Source organism: Zootermopsis nevadensis, unplaced genomic scaffold (assembly GCF_977971745.1).
Source record: "Zootermopsis nevadensis isolate Lab colony 2312 unplaced genomic scaffold, Znev_1.0 Znev_ptg000031l, whole genome shotgun sequence".
Lineage (NCBI taxonomy): Eukaryota > Metazoa > Arthropoda > Insecta > Blattodea > Termopsidae > Zootermopsis > Zootermopsis nevadensis.
In genome coordinates this window covers 845,787-871,264 of record NW_028259163.1, presented here as the reverse complement: position 1 = coordinate 871,264, position 25,478 = coordinate 845,787, and the positions used below count along the sequence as shown (strand labels likewise).

The window sequence follows — 25,478 nt, the reverse complement described above, 5'->3', positions numbered from 1 at the left end:
AAAAAGAGATGTCAGAATGAAAAAGTCAAAATTAAGACAGGAAAATGCCTTTTGAATTAAATAAAGAAATCAAATAAGAAAATAAAGAATGAATGAAAGTGAGAATGAATTAAACCTTCCTCTAATGTGACTTTCTGCGTTGGTAGCGCCAAGTCAATTACGTTAAGCTGAAATAGCAATATCAGCTGTTGACAAAGTATGAGGTGCGGGAGGGGAAGTGCATTAGGAGATAGATCTTAAACAATTCCGTGAGAGTGCGAGACCTTAATTCTGCGTTTGGGCCAGCGTCGGTTATAGCCACGCCAGAGAAAAGGCGCGAAAATATTGATTAATGTTGGGTGTTGGTCAGATCCATTATGTAGGTCCGCCAGACGAGACCATAGCTAGCGTTCATCTTTTCTGACGCTGTAAAACGTTGTTTGGAAATGTCACCCCTAACAACAGTTTTTGCGTCTGTAAATTAGTATATAGGTGATCCCTGCGCATTTTAGAACCTCAAAGTGATCATAGACATGAATCATTTATTATTCCGTCTGAATTCTTATGACCTGTATTGTGATTTCGTTGGGAGCTGTGATCTTCTGGGTTGTGACGTCATCTAATCTTTTAGGTTATTTCTAACGTTTTAGAGTAACGTACAGCTTCAATATACAGATAATAACCTATTTACTTCTGAATAAAATCCACATTCAAATTATAAGCAACAGTATACATTGCAGTTACAGTTAATGTTAATAAAGTGTCGATCAGTATTCAGCTCTGAAGATGGAGACAGTATTTCCCTCCGAAAGGTTGATATGTAGCTAGTGCTGCACTCTACGTTACAATCCAAAATGCCGATATCGGTAACCGTTTCTTTAAGTCGACCATTTCTGAATTAATTTATCTGTTATTTGCAAATGAGGATGTACTGCGGTGTTTCTAGTAAAGTGGACTGACGTAAGTCTTATCATTTGAGCTGAATGAACGTTTGCTGATGTCTAGGTCTCTCTTCGTGAGCAAATTTGAAGGCCGATCTCAACAAAAAAAAATTCTCACGTATTGCCTTTTGTTACATTTTCCTTTCTTGTATATTGTCTGTTACCGTGAATTCATGTTTTTTTCAAAAGACTATTTTGAAAAATTAGTTTGCTGAAATGAATGTCTATTGTTTTGTTTTCTTTGTCCAGTGACGCTGAATACAACATGATTACATTTTTAACACTATTATATCAAAATGTAATCAGTAAAACAATAAAAGCATATGATGGTCGCTGTTATTAACTTTGTATCTTACATTACTCATCATGTACCATCAGGACAATAAAATAAAGGAAAATGAGCAGGAATTGTAAAGAAATTGTCAGAAACATTTTTATTAACGGAGGCTGTTTCGGCTATTTGCATTCTTGTCGAAAGGAGCAGAATATAATAATTAATGTCATTGACTCTAAGGGCTAAATTGTAAGTTCTGAAGAAAAATCTTTCATTTTTTGAAACCCCATATCTTTCTAGTTGAGTAGACATTGGGAAGCTGATAAAGCTCTCTCTGTCAGGAGATCCATTTTCGTATTTTGCACAATGGGATGGATTCAGTCACTCTTGTTATACTGGGGCATCCATCTTCACTTCATTAAACTGCCTTTAGCAGTGGCCACTGAAAATGTCGTGTGTGAAATCCTCGAATTGTAATTACCCTTTCATGAATAGGATGTGACCGTACTTACCTACTAAGTTATTTTACAGGAAACCACAAAAAATTCTAACTTATGTCTCTTTTTTAACGTAAATATCCACCCCCCACTTAACATGAGTTTCTTTATACTTTACGATATATTTTTCAAAGTGTTATAATACATCCATGTGAAAAAAACATAGTCATTTAATTGTAAATGTAATTTTCCTTTCTGAGATTTGAAATTCTAATAATAAGGAAAATTTCCTTTGTCGTCTCTTGAATTACTGCGCTGTTATTACTGCAGGTCTCTAGAAACTTTTCGGAGGAACATATCGTTTCCATCTTCAGGGCTGATATTTACCTACACCACTATACAGCGTCACAACTCAGAATACCACGATACAATTTTTTTTTTAAAAAAAATTAATCGTTTATTAATTATCAATTATCAACTTTTCATAAGAAATTTTTTTTGGAATTTAATACTTCTGCCGTGGGAATTAGAAGCGCTCTTGCGTATATAGACCAAAAGATCACAATAATAATTCAATTCAATTTAATTATTTATTAATAATAATAATTTTATCAAAGTACATGGAACAACTTATTGTCTGTACTCCACACTTTGATAACTTTGTACACTGCGTAGCTGGTAATGAACTGGAAATGCATAAGCCGGCGTAGTGTCCCTTCATCATTAGTAAATGCCAACACACAATGTTTTAAAATATTAACGAAACAGCGCCATTTTCAGGGTTTTAATATTTCCGACGGATCATAGTCTGATGGGATTTACAGAACGGACAGGCATACATCCGTATTAAAATACCACGTACTGAAAAATTAATCCTACATTTCACAATTTTTATCCTCTCTCTGCGCCTTCCTTGGTGTTACCTTCTACCAGTACAGAAATAACGCGTTTTCCAACTATCCATCACGGAGGAAACTTTAATTCAATTACCAATTCCTAGTCAGACACAAATAGTCTACCCGGATGAGGTTTTATTTAAGGAATTTACTATTTTCTTAAGATCCACTTTTAATATTATCTTCGCATGTGCGCTTCGGTGCTCCAAGTAATATTTTGATATTCGTTTTAACATCACAAAAATTTTTATGTTACAACTAAATATAACAGGTAAAGACGAACATTAATTATAGTATTTTTAACGTGACAGAAAATTGTACGACGTTGCAACACGAACAGGCGAGTAAAGACAGCTCAGAATTCGCAGAATTTAAAGGCTTGGAGCCACACGATAAGGGGTGAGTGAAACCTTTCGTGGCCTTTGAGGGTGCAATTTGGTGATTCCAAGTATAATTACAAATTTTTATATGCGGAAATATTATGCATTTTGTGTCTTATGTCATGAACAAGTTGAGAATTCTTTAAATTCGGTTTCATTACTTTGTGAACCAGGGCTCACAACCTGTGAAAATAAAACTTCCCTAAAACTGCTCTAAATACGATACACGGTGGCAGATTTTAATGATAAGCATTTCGTTGGTCATACTGACAAATATGACATCCCCTTTATACGTTCACTTTATCCACTCATAAGATGTGATAAAATTATTCTTCACGATGAAATCACTTTACTTACAAAGGGAATGAAAATTTTACAAAAGTTTCTGTTTTATCCCCACCACAGCTGTCTTGCTACTGCGCCTGCGTGGATGAGTAGACATGCAATTTATACGTATTGTGTGTGCGTCAGAGTTGTCCTGACAGTGACGTCACACATTCGCGAACGTGGTCTCAACTTAAATAGGATGTATCAGGGGTGGTTCAAGGTGTCTGTGAATTTTATTTTATTTTTAATTGTAGGAAAGACTGAAATATGTCTTCCTGAAGTTAGACGATGTTTGAAAGTTCTGTCTTCATACCAGCTTATATGGTCCTTGCTGCCTCCATCATCAGGGCGATGATGGAGGTAGGAAGGACTTCTGAAACGTCGGTAAACTTCTACCAGACTACACGGCGCAGCACCCCAGAAGACTGCAAATCTTCAGCGTATTGTTATTTTACGACATAGCAGAAATTATAGCAGAGTATAAATGTATCAAAATGGACAGGACTTAATTCGATTCTTTATCAGTTTTCGAGCAGTCGACCTAAATAAAAAAAAAAACTCGTGGAATCGTGCCTTTGCAGTGTAACTAGTGACAGCGTGATCACGTCATAACTTCATTTCCTCTCGCGTCGCTGACATCGGGACCTATTACCGCGAGACAATGACGTTATTAAAAAAAAATGGAGCTCACATCTGCCAGCAGCGTTCTGTATATACACTAAAAACAATTGAAAATACAGTGGTTGAGTGAACCTGGACTCGAAGCCAGGCATTATTAATTCTGCGGAGATATCAGTCCGAGGGGATATAATGGCGTAGAACAAAAAACGAATTGTCGTTAAGGGTTTTAACAATTTACGTTATTTATGAATTCGATGATTTTTTTGAAACTTATCATTTTCTGTATTGTGAAACTTTGTGAGAGGTTTAGTGCTAGGTAAATAAAAGATATCGAAATGAAACTGGTATTATCTTTTCAATTTTCCATTTCACATGATGTTTCTGTAACAATTTAAAAAATATATATACAAAACAGTTTTATTTTAATTTATTTTATATTCGTGTGAAACGTTGTGCCTTATTTTTAGGGAAAAATATCTCGGAAGTTTTTGAATAAAATGTTCTGAGTAAAAATTTTAAAAACACACGTCAAGCGACAATTTTAAGATAGGATAAGTTGTGGTCAGTTGGACAACTTCAGTTTTGAACCAGTTTTTGTAGTGAACAAAATTAGAGTACGCTTTGTTAAAAATTTAACTGATACCAGCAAATTCTTAATCAATAATCTGTGAAACTTGCAGATAAGAATAATTTTTAATCACGTTCTTAATTTGGTAACCAATACTTACCTCGGTCAATGATCAAAGAAGCCAATGCAATTATAGCTAATTATATTATTAACTAATAATAGTTACAAAACTAATACTAGTAATTAATCCAGATGTCTCTCTTGTCCATACCATGTGACTGCGTTTCAGAGATTGTTATTACTGCAAACCTTGAAAAACTTTTAAGCTTTTTTCGGATGTTAGCATTTTTAATATTATTTCCCGAAGCACACTCTCAGGTATATTATATCTATGGCCGACGCTGATAATAGGTAATGCACTATTGTTTTCATTTGCCAGACTGTTCCATCCCCATCGACGTAAAATGTCTCTCGTGTCCATGTCTGTATAAATACAAACACTGTCTCGCTTAGGATTTAATAGGTCGGACTGGTGATGCTGGCATATTTGTACAAACTTGAACGAATAAGAAACGTACTGTAGATGTATATTACCTCTTATAGGTGATCGGATTCAGTGTTCAGTTTTAGTAGAAGTAACTCTAATTCTTTTTTTTCAATAGGAGCGTAAGGTTTGACATTTTTTCAAAACTGCCGATTAGATGAAACTTATTCCAACTCTCTCCGAATACCCCACTAAAGAATGGTCACAGATTTTGCGTAATGGATCTCAAGCAAAGAAAACGTTCTTTTTAGATTAAGTAGCCATTTTCCTACCTTGGCGCTCCTAGTGGCCATCGCTGGAGATGCTTCAAAGTTATCTTTTCAATGACTAGATTTGATTTTTCTACACATTGTATTCTTTGATGAATATTTTAAACCTATCGTAAAAATTTGTTTGCTGTTTATTGCGATTAAAAATAAACATGAAAAATGAAGTTATTTTTCACTTTGAACTATGTAACGCTAACATGACCTGGTATATTGATTGCATAATTTTAATTATGCTCGTGTTTATATTGTTAAGTCTGAATTTAAGTGCTTAATGCATCTCTGATACTAATATTTGATTAACATGACAATCCCATTATAAGTTTGCACTGTTGATTGGCTCCAGAATGGATCTAAAACCCAAAATTGAAATCATTATTTATTTTGCATTCCAGTGGCGTAACGTCCACATCAAATTTAATCCAAATCCACCCAGCTTTTCTCGAGTTTAATCAAGCTAACAGGCAGTCAGGCACATGGCCGTCTATGTATGCGTTCATTTGGTGCATATAATGCCAGGATCCTATAATAAAAACAAGGAGTTATTGGTGTTTAGATGGGCAAAGCATGTAACTCGCATGAGTGTAATGAGACCATTTCCTGATTTCCAATTCATTATTAATTAATAATCATATCCTGAGTTACCAACAGTGTCGTTAAACGAAGTATAAATAAATTTCATTAGGATGTGTTATACATAACGGATAACGGGTTTAAATATAGCCGTGGTTTTCACAATCTCGCCAAGAAAGTTAGGTGTTGATTTATAGACCGCGCTTCCTAACTTCAGCACTCGATGTGGGAGGCAGATCAGCGTCTTAACCCTGTGGCCTGAAAGAGCTCTCTTACAGCTCTGGTTTCCTTCTAGAGGCTGTAGATACGTTTAGAAATATCTAGGAAAAGATATCTCGAAATTATTTTTGACAGTCCGCGTTGGGCAAAGACCTTTTATACGAACGGGCCCTTAATTAAAATAATTTACACTCTCTCTGTTATTAAACAAGATATTTTATCTACGTACGTTACAGAGGTTTCGATTTAAATACCGATAATTTTTATAATACAAAATATATTAAGTATTTTTTACGAAAAACTACAAAACCCTTTAAAATATAAAAATAAAATTGTATTGTATTTAAATAGAGGCAGCAGGGTAGAATTAACAATATATCAAGATATATACAGCATCTCTGTTATAAATTAATTTTAATTTTATCAAAATATCCGGAGAACATTGCTGAAAACTGAGGTGATTTTATAAATTTACATTTGTCAGCTGTTATATCAGGAATTTTGTAACCGAATCGTGGGCAACTTGGAAGTGGTTTGAAGTATACGTTAAATGGATTTTTCTAGTGAAAGTGTTTTTGCGGTTTCAATTAGCCGCCTTCATTGTGATTCTTTGTGGCTGCAGAATGTCTTGTCCTGTACAAAAACCGATTTCCGTTCTTGCATTATCGGCGCTCGCTTTTCACGTTCTCATTTCCTGCCCTCGACACCAGGATCTCTGCTATCCGTTTCCACATAAATCATAAAATCGGGGAGACGGTGTATTTTTTCCTTTGTGGTTGAATATCTTACACAGCAAAATTTGGTCTGCAGTACTGGATCCCAAATGATATATTCTGCGGTTTTTATTTACCAAGTTGTCTCTCTAAATACCAGTGCGTGTTACTGCTACTCCGTCCGTATTTATCTCTATTAAATAGATGTACGTAAACTTCTCCCTTGCCAGGGTACGAATCTGACGTTACGTGGATAGACATTTAACGACTTTATACCAAATATGTAGGTTATTTTCTTAATTTCATCACCTCGGTCCTTTGTTTAAAAGTATAAGCTTCGGTTAGGAATTAACACCCACCTTATTCATGAAGGATGATTTTATAAATTTTGTTGAAGCGAAAATTTCTGCGGAAATGTTTCCTTCGTCATGTCCTTTTCTGATAGCCACATAAATTTTCTAACCTTTGGTGTGTCAGATCTCAGATTTAATGACTCCGAAGACACTTGAAGATCTTAATTTAAAATGGTTTTCAGTAATGCCACCTGTTCTTTCAAAATATTTATTACAGTGTCGTGAATCTGAACTACAAGACGTCCCCTCAAGATCTACTGATTAAAATTTACCAAATAACAGCCATCCTAAACACATAGACAATCAAATGTTTTGTCCTCTCTCGTCATGTTTCGGTCGAAACGAGCTCTTCGTTCCAATGCTGACGTGTGTAGTGGATTTGTTTATTAAACTGCCTTTATTTCATTCATTGAATGCGTGTATATACATCTGTTTGGGAACAATGTACTTCTTTTGTGTAAACGGGAAGTATACGCAGATAAATCTATTAAAGGGATTTCGCCCACGTGCTGGAAATTGTTAGTTGCTACACGTGTCATTTTGTGATACAGTGACACTGTTATGTTGGAAGATAAATTTAGAGTGCAATAAATTATTACGAAAATTATTTTTGCACGCATAGATTCTAATTTATTAAAATCACAAATAATATAAACTAGATTTTCTCTCTGTTTTTATTAAACGTCCCCCCCAAAAAAAATGTGATGGACCAGATGACAGTTGATAACCAGAATAAATTTTGTTTCGTTAACTCGATAGTGTAAAACAGGAAGAAATAAGTAAACTTGTGACACTCTTGCAGTAGAGTATGTGGTCTAAAGCTAATCCAATACGTAATTAACAAACTGAAAGAGCTGGGATGTCACAGCTTTGTTACTGTTTATTAACGAAAATCAATATGAAGGCCAGGAATATGGTGTAGTGAAGTTGTAACCACATTTGCTGGGTCACAGAAAATCCCTTTTTCCTACCAATTCTAACTGACGCGGTAACGACAAGCAAAGTTCGTATGATTACTTTGATTCGTGTGAACGACCACCAGATGTCACTACGTTTGGAGTAGTTCAGCATGTTGCCGCATGGAGTAAATGTCTACTCTTGATTCTAGGGCCTTTTGGAAGATGGCACTGGTGTAGCTGAACTGGTATACGCTTTAGACTTCAATATATTTCAACAGGTGGCTAGCATGCGAAGTTCTTATCCGATATATTTCGACAAATATATCGAAGTTCGGAACGCAGAGTTTAAAAATAAATAATGAGTACTACTCTTTTAAACAACAATAAGATATTTCTGTCACGGATATTTGACCCACTTCGTTTCTTAAGATATATTTTAATATTATTTTCACATCTAAGCTTAGATCTTCCAACTCGGCTTGTCCCTACAGCCTCTAAAACGAATTTTTTTTAAGCATGCATATTGCAAGGTTATGTTCATTTCATCCCTTTTGATTTGATCATCCTATTTGTATTATAAAGCATCTCATAGAACAGTTTTCTCCAGCCTCCTGTAACTTAATCTCTCTTAGGTCCATACTCTCCTCAGCAGCCTGTTCTGTAACATCCTTTTAAAGTCATATAGTCTGAAGTACTGAAAGAGCGTCGTTAAATATAGCATTCTTATTTGTGATCTTCTCGAAAAAATGAGACATGATTCTTTTACCTCATACAAAATTAAAAGAAGTGTTGCCGCAATAATTAACCGAGTTTATTCCGAATCGGTTCAATGTCCTTTTCAGTAACAAGTTGTGACCGTCGGAGCTAGCGTGGCCGGAAGCAAAATATTTAAAACTACGTTCTATAGGTAGCGTTAGGTGTCCAGGCTTTGCAGAATGTCATGCGCACCTTTCGAAGTCCTTATCGATTACAGAATGTCGAGATGTAACATCGAGGTGGTCTTTTGACGTCGTCGCACTTTGTGACTCACGTGCTTATTTGCGATTTTGAATACAATGAAATCTATTAATGTAAAATAAATTTTAAGTTTATTTCAGAGGTGATGTTGTCATCACTGATAAAGATTATGGTCATTAAATTGTATGTTCTCAGTCTTCTTTATTCTGTCGTAGTGTAGACTTGTCGGTAGAAGTTTCGGAGAAATAAATTGTTTCCATGTTCAGGGCTGAATAATCCAATAATGTAACTCGTCTCTTTGTTTCGTGCTCTAAGGGTTTCATGTGTGGTACCTGCGTTTATGTTCTTAATGAACCATTCATTTCAGTGTTCACAATTTTCGGTGTAATAAGCTTAAATATCGTCGAACTAACGTTGTGACAGTGAGGTACTCAAATGTAGGTAGTTCATGTTGGCTAGACACGTAGCTCGCAAGGTGAGATAAAATGTTTTGTCGGTTGGAATTCTTTTACGAAGAACGACCACGTCGAAATAATTTTAAAAAATTGTTTTAAGGAAGTGAAATGAATGAATTTATCGTGTTCAGTAATTCAATGGCTGTCTGAATGTTAGTACATTCCGGCATCTATAACTAGTTAGTCGTTCAAATGAATGTCATGTTATTTGCTTAAATATGTAATGGTTTAAATTTGGGATTTTGAATCCACTATTTATTTTAAAGCTACATATTAACTCTTTTATTGTATGGGTCTGAACATATTGTAACAGTTGCTACTTTCTTACTCTGAATGCGCGTGGCTCGTATAGAACAGTAAACAGAATACAGTCTTTTCATCATTGAGTTCCATATCTTGCTATTTAATATGAAAAAAATATCAAAAGAAAACACATTTTTGAGGGCATGAGATTTATTCCACAGAAAAAAGTCTGAAAGCGCCAGCGGAGAATTGAGTTCGGCTACAAAACCAGAATCCTTGACGACCCTAGAGGCATCCAATTTATGTAAGTGCAGCCATGTTTTTCGTACGGACGCTGAATGAAAGCGCCGACGTTCTCCGTCAGTGAACCTGGGAAAATGGCCCCTCGGAAAACGAAGTGGAATATTTTAAACCCTGCCTTCTTCAGAGAGATTACCATTAAAACCAGTAATCTTGTTTAAGATTGCCACTCAGGTGTTCTGAATCCACTTGTAAAACAAACTCAGTTGATGGGTAATTTGTTAAATGTGAGTTATGCCATTGATCAATTTCATCGTATTTACGAATGAGATCGATTGTATGTTGACATCTCGTTTGTATCAAATGCTGAAATTATTAACAATTTAACCAAAGAAGGAGCGACCAGTCATTTCCATAAAATTCCGTGTTTCTCCATACAGAATTGTTTCTTTCTTGATTTGGGCTTAATTCCTTTGAGACACGAAAGGCAATAGAGTTGTCATGGAGACAGATTACATGACACCCCCCCACCCAGAGGTACTAAAGTTTCCCCAATCTTTCCACCCACACTGCATTACGAGAACTAAATTTACATGTATGAAGTATCTCTGTGGCTCGTACACGTAAATTATGCTCTTGATTCAATCATTTCTCTCTCCTAGTCAAGACCAAACGCTAATAAAATTTTGCGGTTTCTTACCCGCTACGTTTTCACATTAAAATAATTTATCGTTAGATTATTTTACCGGTATTTCAAATTTGAAAAATATCCGCAAGTTTTAATTTAGGTTTCAGGTCTTAATTGTGTCGAGTATTCAGATAACCGCCTTCCGAAACGTCGCGCCGTGTACTCTGGTAGATGTTTACTAACGTTTCGGATTCGATTTCTGCCTCCAACATCAGGACTGACATCATCCTATAAGACAGCAAACTCTAATTAAATGTTTATTTTAATAATAAACTCAATGCATCTTTACAATTCATGAAAACTTTTCGTCGCTCAGACAGTCACGTTTCAGTATCGTGTTCACAAAAGCGCGCACCTTGTCCATATACTTAACCACATAAATACAGTCCATATCTCACATTATATTTGTGATACATTTGAATATTATACTCCCGTTTACATACAGGGTGATCTTTTCCATTCGTATTTTCAGACTAAAGAGTTTTCGCGTTTCTCATCCATCCGATGCTACATATCCTAAGTATCTCAAACCCCTGGATTAATACCCTAATTATATTTAGTAAAATTTTCTTCGACATCTTAATTTTCATCCCTCCCGATTCTAACTTTCTACCTCTGCACAATGTTACCAACCACCAGCCCCTAAAGGCAAGAGATCAATTTTTTCATCCATACAAAACTACATCTAAAATTAGCCACGTAGTTTAGTAAATTTTAGTGATTACTTGTTTAGCTACGGGACCGCCATTATTTTTGTTTTGTCAACTAAACAATTGAAACCATTCCCTTGATTTTATTCACACATAAATTTTGTGAACGTTTTTCTGCCAAGTATTTGAACATTCTTGACATGTTTGTGAGACGTTATCACTGTTATGTTGTTTTTTATAACACGACTTTGCTGTGCCGAACAAAACACCTTTCATCTTGTCCTGAAACACATTTTTTGTGACGTACAAAAAACATTTTTTGTTTGTTTGGTCTCTACTCCCCCTCTCATTCATTTCATTTATTTCTTTCCACTGCCTGTGTGTTGATTCTGCTTTACCCCTGTTTCTGTTTCAACCCCTATTAGTTTATTATTTGCGTCTTCGCTGTGCATTCATTCGTCGTGGTTTTGTTATTGTAGCCGTGGGGGTGAGTACTGTAGCTCTGTGAACCTCGCCAACTAATGGGCTCTTTGTCCATCTCCCAGATGATTTACTGAGTGCTACTGACAGGAGGGAAAAGAGAAGGATTTCGAGAAAAAATAATCCCAGTCTAAGCTTCATTTTGTCCATCACAAATCCCACACGAGCTTGAATATCCGCGATAAAAATCCGGCGACTAAACGCCTAAGCTATGACATGTTTTCATTTTACTTCTCTTAATTATTCCCTCTAAGTGTCTAATTTGAAACATTTTTTTTAAAAAAATTGTAATGAGATAATGTTTTGTGACCATCAGCTCCATCCCAAATACATTCGAGAAATATGTACGGAAACAAATCTCGCGTTAAAATACGATGGTGAAAACGAAGTCATAAATATTATCCCATAATGTCCGAAATTCTGTAATAGTAAATCATCACCAAACAATTAATCTACCGACACTATATTGTAGACAGTTTGTGCAGTGATAGTTGAAAGCAACTGTCACTTCCCGGCTCTCGGCTGGAACTGCATGACTCACCACGAAGAGCTACATATTTCTATCGATGCTAATAAGACAACAAAATCATCTCACCCACATTATAGCATTATTTTTATGTATGTGCTCTGTGAATCTGACGATACCATCAAACTGTTACGCCTTGTGACAGACCTCCCGCATAACATCGGTGTCGGAGAAGTGGTCGATACATCACGGCGAGTTAAGATAAATCACATTTAATGGGTGACTCATATTAAACACGTAGTAATGACGAATTACATCCAACTGCGGCTGCCTAATATTACGTAAATGCTGTGAAGGTAGAAATGAAATGGTTTGGGCGTTTCATATTCCAACGAACATCTCTAGTTTTATCTGCCCGCGTGTCACAGTGACTATTCATATGCTAATTTGAATCTGTAAAGTAAATGTTTATACGTTGGGTTCGTGATTTACGGTTTTAAAACTCACGAGGAATTTGAAGTGAAAAGAGAAATGTGGATATTATGTGTTTCCGAGTAAAATATCGCTTTTATAGCGAGTAGAAGTGTGTTGAAGGGGACACGTACTCTCCGGGGTCCATCACAATGAGTTAGTATCAGTCGTTAGACGACCTAGGTCACAAACACTGCATGTATAAAATCACCTGAAATCAAGTTTTGTTTACAGAAGATAACAATTATATTAACAATAAGAATTATAACAAGGCATGTGAATGTCGAGGCTGAGACAAACGTGGAAGTTTGAATCACATCTTTAATTCTGTCTACCCCGCCCCGATTTTGCGCACTGGATGAAGCAGGACGGTATGACAGGGAAATTGAAGAGGGATATCGATCTACCATATCGATCGACCATATCGATCACACTGAAGGTCGACCACCGAGACTGAAATCACCAAAGAATCGTGGCTGTGTATCGTTTTGTTAAATGAGTTCGTGAAAATAATACTTGTTTTTAAACTTCTTTACATCAATCAGAGATAAGAGGTTTTAAATATTTAAGTACGTGGTTTTATGTTAATGTCGATAACACAGGTGTCTGTTTTCTGTCCACGTTTAACTGTTCTCATTTTCGATGGCAAATCTTTCAACACACTTTTGAACATTCCATTGTAAGTGTAAATTAGTTTATATGCGATTATTTTTAATCCTTCGACGGAAATCAATACTTGATTTTGGTCTACGACAATTATTTTATTGAACAAGATTTGTTCTTTATAGTCTTCTTTAAGGTATTTTTTTATGGAAAGGCGTATATGCGGTTTTTACGTTGTAGACATGTCTCGTATCAGAAACGTATATAATCGTGTAGGACTTGAGGTTTTCACAGCGGTGAGTCTGAAGATTGCTGTGTTCTGGGTTGTTGGGCTGTGTAGTCTGGTAGATTTCCACCGCGTGGAAATCTACCAGACTACACGGCGCAAAAACCAAGAAGACAGCAAAATTCGTATTTAATCATAATTCTAAAGACGTGAAAAATACATAAGGGCGAACATTTTAAAGAATATCATAATTACAAACGTAAAAAGTAAGAATACATCCCCGGAAGAGATGTCTTGACTTGTATTACTTTACTGCAATCCAGCACGTGTCCGTCGATTTACATAACCTTTGCTTATACCTCGATATAAAACACGTAGCACGCAATCGAATCATAAATACTAATGTTTACTCCCTCCGGAAATTATACGTTTCTGTTCTCATCTGTCTCTTTGAGTGTTGTGATGACTATAGCACCAGTTCTGTTTCTTGAACATGTCTGGATATTGGCAAACGACGCTGTCTTTTGGAAGTCGTGGTTTTGACGTGAACGAAACGTGGCTTCATAGGGGTCTACATGTCTAGGGCAAGAACAGGAAATTGCATTAAACCCTCTGACCCCCAGGCGTGATGACATAAACGCCAATGTTGGGTATCCAAACGTAAGTGATGGCTGATTACATGCACTGATATGTTTGTTAATTAATGGTGTGTTTGAAATGAGGTCAGAGTCATAAGATTCGTTGTCAGGTTTTCATGAAGATAGAAGAAATAACGTTTTTAGCACGCATGTGTTGTGCTAAAAATATTTCAAATATATTTCTTAATTTCGTCTAATTCAAACAAGTTACTTGAAGAACTTTGTTCTTTTAATTTGACCGCTAATAAAGTTTGGTTAAGGTTAGAAATTAATAAGATATTAATTACAAGTCGAGGCTAGTTTAAAAGGATTGGTTAGCGACGATTAAATAAAATAAAATATATGAAGATTATCGTCTTATAGGTTATTATGTGTAGGACTCCAAAGTTAGCAACATTTTGGATAGAAATCAGTATTACAGTAGGTTCTCTGTTAGTACATTCAAAGTACCAAACACCGTGCAGCCTGATCCATCAATAGGAAGTATTTTTAGTGAGGGGGAATGTTTTTAGAGATAATTTAGCTTGTCTTTAGATTTCAAGGTCAAGTGAATTCTCTGCTCGGACAGTACGAAACACGTATTACTGGGATGATGAAATAAAGGACGATTGGATCGTCGTTAAACACATATTAAATAAGAGAAAAGCATAACAAATTTTAGTTGGAAAACCTGAAGATAAGAGGTCACTTGGAAATCTTTGTCGTAGACAAAAAAGTTACTATTTATGGATCTTAAAGCTGTGAAGATTGGGTATGTTAACTCGATTTATCTGGTTATACGTGTGATTTATTCTGCTACGTATTTGAAAGCGACTGTCGTCTGCGCAGTGTAGTATGATAAAAAAATTACCGAAGTTTCAGAGGAGCTTATTGCTTCCATCATCAGGACGAAAGAGTGAATTCCTCTAAAACGTCGGTCGTATTATACCAGACTACACGGTGTAACACCCTGCAAGGCAGCCATCTTTATTTGTCTTGCTAGAAACAGAGTCGAGTGTCTGTATCTTGTGAACACGGCGTTGAGCCTGCAGGGAACGCAGAGAGCAGGAAGTGTTTCGACGACCTCCTTGTGAAGAAGTACTCCTCACGGAGGAGGTACTAAGGTATTTAGTGTCTAAATATAATTGGAATAATACAAGTTCCTTGTTTTAACGACCGCAGAAGACCTTATTCTGAGAACCGTGTTTTCTGCAGATTTCTGAAGTGCTCTCAAAACATTCTACTGTAACACGTGAAGATGTTTCATCCTTCTGTATGTTCATTTATTTAGCAACATGTAGGATTACGAGACACTTAAAGTTCCCTCTTCTTCCTGCTGTTGTGTTCTTTATGAGTGAATATTCCTTTCACATAATTGAGTCTACAAAATTAAATGTACAGTGTTTAGAATTTCTTGTCGAGATACAAAATAGATGTTAATTTTACGTTGACTCCAATGTCATTCGGTCTGTTCACTCCATAAAGATACATTTTAGTATTATCCTCTCGCTGTTGCCTAGGTTATTCAAGTTGTGTTTTCCGTCAGAGTCTTCCGACTTGACGGATGCCTTGCCTGGTCGATAACTAATAATCTGAGGTGTACACTACAAACTACTTATATCTTTATTACTTTGTTATGCATATTCGTCAATATTGAATTCTGTTCTTCATAATGATTTTTGGTGAGTTGCGTTTTAAATGGCACACCCTGTATATATGACTAGCACAGTCAATGGCGAGCTACGACGGAGATCCCTTTTGATAAATTTCCTACGTTCATCAGTCCTTGTTTGTAATATTACTTTTTATTACGGGTTGTACAGTCAATGAAGTTGTAATTAAAATAGTTTTTGTTTTTTTACAAAGCAAAGTTTTGTTTCTGTGTTACATATTAGCAGTACGTGGAGTTCTGGCGATTATTTTATACCTAAAAATAATAAATAAAAACTATACCTGCCTATTTTTGTATTTTATTTGCTCATTCATTTTTCAAATACTTTCAATTGCATTCTTATTCTGTCATTCCGTATGAGCATTGCTAATGAACAGCAGGATAAAGTGTAGTTGTAACGAAAGTGTTTGTTGATTTAAACAAAAATGGTAATTGTTATTTAACTTTTATGAATTATATTGAAACATGATACATTTCAGGAATAATTTCGTCGAGTGAGACTTAAGTGGACTGCTTGTAGCAAATGATACCAATAACACGACACCGACTGAGTCAAAAATTCCGTGAATATCACAGAGGAAATTAAGCCGACTGCTCTTAAAGTGAATCGATGTTACCTGATTCTATTAATTCTGTTTGTTATGCAGCTCACATTTCTGTTAGCGATATCCGGGCATGCCACATCGGAGGTATTCCCATGTTTCAAATATACCAGTTATTTATAACAGGATTCTTTTTTTGAATGTGTAGCTTATCAAGTATTGCGCTTTGTTAGATCGCGTGTTGAATATTGACAGTCTAAAAATAAGTTACTAAAGTGGAAATTAAAGTAAGGCTGTCTCAGTATACGCCATATGGACGCTTGGAGGGGAGCTGCCTTAACCTCGGGGTAAAGAACCCGGTTCTCTTTAGATAGAAGGCTGTGTTATATGGGTTTTAGAGCCGGTCTAGCTTAAAGAAAACTTGTCTGTCCTTGCCGGGAGTTAAACCCAGTTTTCCATTCTGTTGTCTAGTCACTTCCACAATTCTTTGTTGGATTTGAGGTTTTCACGGCGGGGATCCTGAAGATGGCAGTCTTCTGGGTTGTTGGCGCCGTGTAGTCTGGTAGAAGTTTACAGAAGTTTCAGAGTTCCTTGCTGCTTCCATCATAAGGGCGATAATTGGAAGGACCTCCGAAACGTCGGTAAACTTATACCAGACTGCACGGCGCCAACAACCCAGAAGACAGCCATCTCCTTTCCATCTGACTTTGCTTTTGTGACTTTTCCGGTTAATATCTCAAGGTCGGTGAATCACAACGTTTGTCCGGTCACGGAAGTCTCCTATCATTTCTGTTCGAGTTAGCTCAAACACGCAAGCCGAATGCTGTGAGAGAAGCTTTCGCTCCTAGTGCGTGATACATGCATAGTAACTCACTGTCTGCAGGAAGTGTTTTGCGAAGGCATAGCAGGTTATCAGCTGTGGAGCACACAGTCCTCTGATACTACAAACCGTTCCCTGGAACGCACTTTAAACATCGTAATTCAGAGTTATCATAGCGATAATGTTGTCGACTGAGGTGTCGGTGTTGCGTGGCCTCGTGGCCTTGCAGGTGGCTGTCGACTTTGCCTTGAAGATGAAACGTGTACAAGGAAAACGTGGGAAATATTTTGGGGACAAAGTCATGTCTTGGTTTATGCCAAATGAATCTAAGATCGATTCTTTTCAAGTTATTCCTGTGATGTATTTTTATTTTCATTTGGTGTTAAATAACATAAGTCATGGTAATACATTAGACAAATTAATCGGCATAATTAGGTAATAGGTTTATTTAAGTGATGATAATTTCCAATAGAATTCGTCACGTCAAAAATCAAAATTTTGAATATGTCTGTTTCAGAATTATCAGCCGCTGGAGGAAATTACATTTGAAATATTAGGCGTTCATTAAAAATAATTAACCGATTTATTTCAGTCATTAAGCTGAGAACGCGACGGGCAATGATTGAACTGTTGGATACCCCTGTTGTACGTGATACATCGTCACACCTGTGTGTGGTGTGTCAGGGTGGAGCACACCAATGTTTCCGTCACAGCGAACGAGCCTTTGAGGACAGCAAAATTGCTACTCAGTGCTTCTCCACTCTCGTACTGCTGACCACTTCCAGGAGTTTTTTTACACATGACAAAACAGAAAAATTTCACAAAGAAACAAAAATAAAGTATCAGAACCATTACCCGCTAAGACTGTTTTCCGACGGACAGAAGGAAAACAAGCGAATAATAATATATACATGCCAGACAATGGTTGTCATGGAATACAAATCTGAATTCCGCTCATTTAACTTAAGTTCTTTATTTTTCAAATTTTTCTTTCACGAGGCGTGCAGTGGAATGTAGAACTGCTGGATAAAATTGAGCATTGAAGAAGTCTCAAATATATGCGAAATCTTGAACTCATCTTTTTCTGCATTCTGTTTCTAGGTTTATGTTTTAAATTCAACAGACTTTCATCGCTTTTACGACAGAGGCAGATAATTCGTGCTGGAGACATTTCTGTCTCATCAACAAATTAGTTTAGCGGTTTAGAGAGAAATTTTTTAAAGAGAAATGCAGGTTCGAAACTGCTATGTCTAGAAAGATGTCAGAATTCTTTTAAATTTTTTTTAAAAAAAGTTCATTTTGTGATGGAATCCACTCTTTTACGAAAGTTTGTCATTGAATCCAGTACTGATCTAGATTATTTAAGAGACGTTTTTATGTCCTGCTTAAGATCAGTTTTAATATTATCCGCAAATCTCTAAGGGGCAATAATATTGCATCAGCACGCTGTTTTATAAGCACATTCAATCGCCTTCTTCCCGTAGGGTGGATTACCAGCTTTCACACCCGTACACAACGACAAGTAAAATCGTATGTATATGATGCCTCATTGTCGCCTTCGTGTTCCCAAAACTTATGGTAACACTGGTATTATATTCTGATAAGTCACTGAGGCCCTTAGCCAACTCATTTCCTGGATAACACTAATGGATTCCTGTAGGCCGTGTGTCGAAGGGCGTTGCCGAAGAACCACTTCACTTTCTAGTAAACACTGTCCGTGTTATGTGTCATTTCCAGTACGTGAAGTGAATTACATCTAAAAGTTTATCGATCGCTTGACGTTGAAAGAAATTGAAATATGATTTCAAATGTAAATAATTTGAAGCCAGTTAATGGATTAAAATTGAAGTTAACACATGCGAGATTACTTTATATAAAGCGGGAACCACATTTATATGTGTTTTACGAACTTTTGCTATACATTGTGGAATTACATACATATTAATATCTGTTACACAAATTTCTAAACTATGTCTAATCCTCGTTAAATTTTTTTCAGAAACATTTTATAGCGTTGGTATTATCAGATAATGGATGCCAGTCAGTGGAGGATAATACAGTACCCTTACTGAGACCATGTTAAGGACATAGGATTTTAGAACATGTATTGGATTAATCTGGCATTTTTAACTAAATACAAAATCATAAAATTCTGCTTTTCAGCGAGTGTGATTAAATCAACGTTATCGGGGTAGGTGAGACATGTATACGAGATTTTAGTCGATATGCCTGAAGGAATTTAACCACGTTACACATGGTCCATGTAATACCACTGATTCCTTTTGCGATCAGGACAGACTGACGTATTCATTGCAGTGTCTCGATACACGCACAATTATCGTAAATAGGAAAAATCTTTGTCATTAAGAGAATAGCGGAATGCAAAACGAATTTGAATGTAATTAATGAATTATAAATGCAACGAGCTACGGAATTCGTGGGAAATTTAGGTAACTGAAAATTCCATGTTCTTCGAATACCCTGCTCTAGACGCCTGTTCAAATGTTGCCCTTGCTAACAAAAGAGGAAGGAAGATCTTGTAGGCATTACGAGAATGTGACAGGTCACTTATTGGACGTGAGACGTGGAAGACTGATGGCGGTCGATTAAAATAGTTTGATGTACGTTGCTTTAAAAGTGTTGTCCACTCAAGATGTCTGGCTGTCTTCTGGGTAGTTGCGCCTTGTAGTCTGGTAGATGATTACCGACGTTTGAGAGATCCTTGCTGAAAACATCCTGATGATGGAAGTATTAAACATCTCTGAGACGTCTGTAAACGTCGCTGTGAAAACTTGAAAATCTCAATAATATCTAATTTTCTGTGTATGTGGTAGATACTCTTCGGTTTGGATCCACAAATCTTTATCATATCAGATCGTTGCTTATGTGATTTACAGAACTATAATTTCGTCAGGGTTGACTGTCATTGGTTGATAGATTTTTTGAAGTATGTGTAACTGCTGAATAGGGACTTTGCTGTAATAACAATAAATGTTGTGCACGGTATAATACGGCGTTTTGACTTGAAAATATAATGTAATGTAAAGATGTTTGCAGATCTTCCGTTTTGTATTAGACCAATCACTGAAACGTAGGTTTATTTATTAATTTTCTACTTAAATTTTTACAAATCGCATTCCTGAAGGTATCCAGATAACGAAGATCAGTCACGTTATTGTAGTATAATAATTTTTCCTAAGCGTAAAAAAACAGGTAACAAGACTTAATTTTTTTAAAAAGAAAACGTTTAGGCACATTTCGAATCTAATATTCTGGTTGTGCTCCGAATAATAACATTTCACAAGCGCGGAGTTTAAATATATTATTATATTTCAGATTATCTTCTAAAATATCAATAAAAGCAATTTTTACATGTATATGCATTTTGGAATAACGTAAATAATATGTGATACTTTGTGTAAAATTGTACTTATATTCCCGGTGTAAAATTTAAGTTTACAATTCTTACACAAATGTAATTCTTAATCGATATATTTTAATTGTAAATTCTGTAGTCATTTGAATTTACAAGTATATTAAAAATATATTTACTTTCTAAATAATTGTAAAGCGGTTTATTTATGTTTTTATGTGGGACACGTCAATTCTGTGGCTTATATATTTCGCATATAATATGTTTCGGTTGTAATCTGTGCTCAAGTCTTCAGGTTGTCATTATACTGACACGTTTTTATTTATAATATTAGTGGCGATGAGGTTAATGGGACACAGGACCTTTATTAATGTTAATAAAATGTCCCTATAAGTCTAAAATGACCAAAAATTTCAAAAAAGCGATATTACATTAAATTCTTTTAAATCCGTGCAAATAAAATATATCCCAAACAACGGAGTATGTACAACATAATAGTACTTTTATTTACCGAACTATATAAATGATTGAAGTGACCTATTTGGAAGTTAGTTTCCTAGAAGAAAAATGTTTCTCGTTTCGTGCTGGTAGATAATGATATTTGGGATGTGGCAGACATGGAGACGCATTCAATGTATTAGCACGAAGTGAATTCCTGCCCTGTGTAGAATTACATTTATCCCAATGAGGGGCTTATTGTCATTAGGGCCTTAAATTTAATTTTAAAAATAAAATTTTTCTTATTTTCCTTTTGTTATCGAGATAGCAGCCCCTAGTTATCACGTAGAATTGACTGACGTTTCGGAGGCTTTTTTTTTTGCCTCCGTAATAATAACTACTGCCATTTTCTACGGGATTACATGAAGTAAATTCTCACAAAACCCTTTGTTCGTCTTCTTAGCATGTCTTGCCTGCATTTAAAGTGTGTGATATGTGTTTCTGAGTTGAAACACGTTTCCTGTTGTGACCTGAGACAATGAATCCGATACGTAATCGTCTTCCTTTCCAACCATAACAAACCCTCACCAAGACATTCGCTCTAGATAAGCGAACGAACGTTTCGCCTTGCTTTCTCTTGTTTTGAAGGACTTTTAAAATTCGACGATCGGGATTGGTCTGTCGACCGTAGTGATAAAGCATACAAGCCTCACGAAGAAAAATTACGTAAAATCGTATATTACACTTTGATGGCTAAAAATTGTATTAGAAACAGACTCGAGATATAATTTATTCTGTGATATTTCAGTTTATCACTGAAATGAGTGTAAATGTGACTCTTCTGTGATACTGCGCTGGTGGTAATTGACCGACGTTTCAGAGTTCCTTACTGTTCGTAACATAACTCTGAAAATGGAGGCAATAAAAGCTTTTGAAACGTCAGTCAGTTTCTTATAGACTGTATGGCGTAAATTTTTCTATAACGCAGCCATTTTAATTTTTTTGTTCTTAAAATTAATCGAAATTGTTTTGATGTTTTATCGATTTTCTCTGTAAATCATAATATTTTGTTGCCGTTAATTGTATTATCGTAATTTTACAATTTGACTAACTTAATTATTCATAAATAATTTGAACGTTTCTTAGGATGTAATAGTTCTTGTGAAGTGTCCTGATAAGAAGAGATTTCCATACTTAGAAACTTCTACAGAATATTTTTATGTGGATCTGAGAGATTTGAAGAAAAAAAAATTATACTTATTTTATAAGGTACTGATAATGTGATACGTTATTCGTGTGTACTATTAATTTAAAATTATATGACCTATTATTTATCATCCGTCTGTGGTGATTATTTAAGTTATTACAGCATTCTCATAAATATAATATTGAGGTCAGTTAATGTTATATTACAGAACACCTTGAAGTGAGGCGCGCAGTATATCGACAGGGGCAAATTAATAATTGAACATTCTTAAGCTAGACCTCGCTGTTACATCGTTTTCTCCCCATGGAAGGAAAAGCTGGCGTCACTATTGGCAGCCAGACAGAAGAGTGACGCACTTCGCATTATAGAGTTTGATTGATTCGTGTTAATAGATTCGACAGTATTCGTCCTTTTTAAATATTAAATGTAATATCTACATAGACGGATGTAAGCTACACTCACTTACCTGACGGTAACAGATATCAAAAACTAGCCCTTGCCGTGGTTCACTATGACACAAAATCATCATATAAAGACAGATAATTAATTTTTCGAAGAATGAGTGAAGTTCTTACGCAATTAGGATGTATTTGAACTGGATTCATCGAACTTGAGACACGAACCAGTGACCCGTTGTCGTGAATAGATGAATAAATTTGTCAGCTATGGATTCGCTACGCGATTTAACTTGTTTACCTTAAGACATAATTTTAATTATGAAAATACCAAGTGTTTGAAATTGATGTATTTGACTATGCTTCGTTTAAGGATGTTATCAGTATTGATTAATTGATAATTAATTTTAAGGAAGGAAGCCTCATTGTCAATACCATACCTGAATTTGCCAGACGGAACTGAGGAAACTCGTGAAATTTTGAAGCTATCCGGTCTGTGAGCTGAAATGTTAACCCGTGACCTCCCTAGCACGAAGCAGGATATATAAAAATCAAAGACTTTGTTGTTAGTGTTATAGTAAGGACTATTTACTAAAAATGAGAAAAATGACCAAGATTTCAATTAATAATCAGAATGGTTTAAGTATGCTGCAAAGTAGTGCCTTATTTTAAAGTATTGCATTACATTTTAAACAATAAAACATAAATATGTAAATCAAAATATAAATTGAAATCTTTGAAATTTCAGTGCCTGTAGTGTATCTGGACGCATTTAAATGCGAATTCACGTAAGCAAACACATTTTTAGATCGTTCATATGATCTAAGACAGGCTCGTTTAGGTCAGGGTTGGTGCTTATATTTTTGGTTCAGATATGAATCTCCTGTCTTCGGCCCCTACTACATTGCAATTGTGACTAGATCGTCACACGCGGTGTGAAAGAGACAATTTAAATTCAATTTTATTGTAGTTTAAATTCAATTTGGCTATAATTTAAATTTCATCAGGTTGTAATTTAAATTAAATTAGATTATAATTTAAATTTAATTAGATTAAAATTTAAATTCAATTTGATTACTATTTAAATTCAATTCCGTTACATTTTAAATTCAGTTTCGTTATAGTTTAAATTTAATTTGGTTTTAACACGATTATAAATTAAATGCACTTTGGCTACATTTTAAATTCAATTGTGTTATAATTTAAATTTAATTTGGTTCCCATCTTCTGACATTTTACCTCAAAATTCATTTGTTATGTGCGTTAGAGTAGAATCATTGAAAATGTATTACTTTTTCTAGCAGTTATGTTGTGGTCGTGCATGTATGAATCGAGTTAATAGTTTTCTTAAATGGGGTTATAAGACTTCTAGTCGCAAAAGGTTTCATTTGTCAGGTAACACTTTGGTATATCAACAAAACGATGCACTGTTAATTCACTAAGTTGAATTTAGCGTGAAAACTTGAAGAAGAAAAAGTTATTTCGCAGTGCTCGGTAACACTCGGCAGATGTGTTCTGCGTCGGATGTTCGTGCACTTTCGGTCCAGAGAGTAGCTATATAACCATTTGTCTCCCCCCCCTCCAAGTCTTCCGCTCCTCCCCTCCCCCGCGACTACACCCGACGTGCCTGGAGTTGCCCTGGCCTGCTGTATAGTGTAACACCAACCGAGGAGACGGACACACGTGAGTGGGGAAAACGAATGTGTGGTTGAGGTGTCATTCGACTGACTATCGACGCCCGACGGTCTGACAACCTGAGTTTGGTTACGACTAAAATTATCTGTAACGAGGAGTGTACTAACGTTGTGGAATTAGAAACCATATTAATCTACTGACATTTGAAATTAGTTTGTATAGAAACGTTTTTGACAAGTGAGTGATAACATTCTTTTTACCCCCCCGAGATCGAAGACGTTCTTTTGTTCTGCGTAATCTTGTTTCATGGCGCACTAACAGTAACCGTAAGTTGTGATTAAATTCCATTTTACGCGAATTGGAAATTATACAAGCAGACATAACATGTAATAGTAATAATAATAATAATAATGACTACAAAAATAACCACGTGACTGACACATCGTGTAGCAATACGTAAATAAGATGTAATATGGTGGTAAATTTCATCTATGGCAAGACAGTATGTGACAGTGTGTATTATTAGAGCTAATATGAGTGTGTACTAATCAGCACTGAGTGATGTGTGATTTTTGTCTACATAACAAATTGCTGATTAGCGTGTGCTGACAAGCTAAATGCTAACATGGGACGTTGCACGCTGTTAGTAATTCATATGATAAACGATTACATTAACAAATGCTGTAATCGTAAACATTTTATGATGCATTTACATCGGAGGCACGTACATGCCCATATTCACAGGTAACTGCATATTATATATATATTAATTACATTACTTACTTTTAACATAACTTTTGGTGACTTTTAGATTTGTCAGATTTTTTTTTAAAATTATCTTTAATCTGATTTAAGTAGGCCCGAATATTTATATATTTTTTTCATTTTTTGCAACAAATGCAGTATTACTTTTAAAATTATTATAAATTTAATTACTTCTGTGAGGTTTGTGTAGAAAGATTAAAATGGCGTTCATGTTCACACTCTTTACTGACGTGAGTTGATATTAATACCCGTAAGACTATTCTTAAAGCGCGTTAATGAAGATACGAAGATATTAACAAACACACTGTATAAATTGTGTCTAAATTTTTGCTAATATATTTTCGGGAAATCTTGAAAAATTCACGACATGAAACAATTTCGTAATGAAGTTTACACCAAAGCCTAATAATTCAGCGACTTTATATATGTTCCCATTAAATTCATCCTTAGTTTACAGAACAATGCGTTCCCTGTGATAAGAAGTCCTTAAAATGACCCAATATTGCCTCCAGTCTACGATATTTAGCTGCATTATTATTTCACTA

General features: G+C 35.5%; 1 protein-coding gene across 3 annotated transcripts in view; it reads left to right on the top strand.

Moving 5' to 3' along the window:
- The window catches only part of dnc (phosphodiesterase dunce), a 369,630-nt gene that overhangs the window by 45,474 nt on the left and 298,678 nt on the right, over positions 1 to 25,478 (top strand). The window contains exon 1 of one of the 3 annotated variants that reach the window (XM_087359419.1): positions 24,153 to 24,216. The exons of 1 other annotated variant lie outside the window; for it this stretch is intronic. The gene's annotated coding sequence lies outside the window, so the exon portion shown is untranslated. Of the gene's footprint in view, positions 1 to 24,152; positions 24,913 to 25,478 lie in introns of those variants that run through there. One more of the 3 variants, XM_087359418.1, reaches the window with a different exon arrangement.